Raw genomic sequence first — 3,247 nt, forward strand, 5'->3', positions numbered from 1 at the left:
AATAAAATAAAGGTATCCCTGTACAACTACAAAAAAATATTTTAAAAAGAAAAGAAAAAAGAATTAGTTTTTTTCACAAATGTAACTGCAGCAAAAATGATATGACATTCATTCAGGTTAATATTAAAATTTATGATTTTTACATCTCAGTTGCTCTTATTGGATTCTGGAGTTTATTTCAGTATTTCATTTGCTTAGGGATACTTAAGTCTACCATGCGGCCTGCGCAGTGGTTTCATTAATGAGGTTCTGGCATTAAGTTAGTTAGAAGAGATCAAAATAAAACACACAGACAGTACCTTATTTTATATTGGTAGGTCCGAGACGGCTTGCCTCCCTGGTCCCCGCCTCAAGCCGCCCAGCAGGGCAGCGAGGATTACTCTGGGCTAGCAGGAGAGAGAGAGAGCGAACACGCCGGGGAGTAGCCTTTTATTTGGGGGGACAAGAGATTCAGGGGAGAATTCCATCCAATGAAGGTTGAGGGGGGGCTGCACTCCAAGGTCAGGGTCAGTGATTGGGTCTCCGGGGTCAGTGGTCACGCACACCCCCACACGGATGGGCTCTCTCATCAGGAAAGGGTCGGGATAACTCCGACACAGCCAGAGTGCCTCAGGCCCTTAACGGGAGTCACCCAATCTCGTGTCAGAATGGCTCCCCACATATTCCCCCTTTCTATTCTTAACAATGAGGTGGCGGTTTACTCTCTGGAGTCCCCGGATTCTTGATTGGAAGAATTGCCATCCTATAGTTACAATACAAAAGAGAATTAACAGCAAAGAGAATAATCCAATAAGGTACCAAGCGGAGTGTTTGAGAAAATTTCCAGGGTTGAATCCATTTAACTCTTTTAATATTTGGTTAGCCAAAGAAGAAGGATCTGAAAAATCAGCTCTATTATTTTGAATGTCTTGGATATGGTGATGAAGTTCCAGAATATCCAAGCTATTATTACTATTTTGCCAAATACCTAATAAATGGTTTTTAATCTTCTCCCAATCCCAGAGAGAAGCATTGTACTTGGCAGCTGTAACACATACATACTTATAATTAGCATGGCATTTAAGCCTTTCCTTAAATTTTAAGGCTGAAAGTTCATTACCAATGTTTATAACAGTCGCCTCTAAGGCGTTTAACTTAGTTTCAATCCTTTCATCAATATTTACTTGATTACGCAGAGCCTTGGAAGTATTTTGAGCTAAATTATTAAGAAATTTTGCATGCTGAATATTTTGAGACAATGTCAGAGATGCAGAGACAGTTGAGGCAATAAATGAGACCAGTGCTAAGACACCAACAATTATGACTCCAATAGCACGTTTAGGTCTTGTTAGCTGGTCATGAATTTGCTGCAGGACTTGTAAACCAGCATCAGTATACCATGGCTCTGAAATATTAGCAGGTAATAAAACAAAAGAGGGCTGATGAAGTATCAGCACTCCTTTTCCTCCATTATACCTAGAAATACAATTGGTTAGGTTGCACTTATTACAAGTAACAAAATATCTGTCATCTATCCATTTAACTTTTACATTTCCAATAATTAAAACATAAGGAGATTGGACACAGGCTCTTAAGCCATAGCAAGATCCCTCTTTACAGTTCTTGCCAACAAATTTTGGTAAAGGTTTATCTGAAAAATGTAAATATTCTGAGGCAGCAATTAAACGCCAAATATCTTTTTGAATACCTCCTTCACTATAAGTCAAAATATTACTAACAAATCCTGCAGGTGTCATAGCAGAATTTCTTCGTAATTGTCTCTTATCAATTTTTGGAGACCAGTCTAAAATATACCCACTAGTTTTAGACACCTTATGTTGTACAGGAAAGGTATTTACATAATCCATCCATTTAGGAAAGGTGCCAATTTCAATTGTAGAACTATTTGGACAGTGGGGTACCGGTGGAGGTTTTGCAGAAATGACTGGCTTGTTATGGGAAAGTCCCATCTTAATTACTGATCTAGTATTAGGTTTCAAGTCTCCATAAATAGAATTATTTGTCAGTCTAGGTTTACCAATTGCTGTCTTTTCTTCGAATGATACTTTCAGACAGCCAGCATGTTTATCATGTGACCAACATAAAGGCAATTGGGCACTGTAGCCAGAATAATTAAATCTAGTCACATGACTGGGAGTAATATGAGTATCTGTAAATCCTCCCATCATGAATGAGTCATTAGTAAATACTGGAATAGATTCTCCAGTCCACACAGCTGGATGTACCAGAGGTGGATCTGGGAAATATGTCCAATAAGTGTCTACTTGATTCCCTTTTACCTGACAGCCCAGTAGGGCAATTACTGTCACTACCATCAAGACTGGTGTCCTGTTCTTTCCTAGGCGTTGAAGTATTTGGGAAGCCTGGGTTGTCAGCTTCTTCACATCTTTCCACGAAATCAGCTTCTCGGCTGGTTCAATCTAGTTTTTCTTTATCTTTTTTCGATATTTCCTCCTTCTTGGTTGTGGCTCCTCCGGGTCGATCCTTAGTCGCTTGAGTCTGGGTTCTATTTCCTCCATGTCTGATAGCACGTTCAGGCACCCAGATAGGACGAAAAGCACTTTCTGGAAAAATACAAGCATGCCCTCGGCCCCATGATATTACCGGATCCGGGCCCTTTCATTGACCAGTCTGTAAATCTTTCCACAGAACTCTGCCTAAGGGGCCTGTCACTGAGGGAGACATTTGCCTCTCAGCAGCAGTGTGACCTTCTGTGTCACAGTTTAAAAAATTTAAAACAAATAAGGCATGATTAAGGCTATTTTGGGGAGTCACAATCTTATCCCCCCTTTTTAATTTTTGTAATTGAAGCTTAATAGATAAATGAGCTCGTTCTACAATGGCTTGACCTTGGAGGTTATAAGGAATTCCTGTTTTATGATTAATTTAAACTCTTGGCAAAATTGTTGAAAAGAAGAGCTTACATAAGCTGGAGCATTATCTGTTTTAATCTGTATAGGACACCCTAAAACGGAAAAAGCTGCTAAGCAATGAGAAATTACATGTTGAGTATTTTCTTTAGTACGTGCTGTGGCAAAAATAAATCTAGAATAAGTGTCCACTATGACATGTACATAACATTGCTTACCAAATTGAGGAATATGAGTTACATCCATTTGCCATATCTGATTTGGTTTTAATCCACGGGGATTTACCCCTGATGGCAGAGATGGAGTGTGAATAACACACTTAGGGCATTGGCTTACAATCTGACGAGCTTGTTCTCTGGTAATACTAAATTTTTTAC

This window comes from Spermophilus citellus, assembly GCF_964194105.1.
Source record: "Spermophilus citellus genome assembly, chromosome: 18".
Lineage (NCBI taxonomy): Eukaryota > Metazoa > Chordata > Mammalia > Rodentia > Sciuridae > Spermophilus > Spermophilus citellus.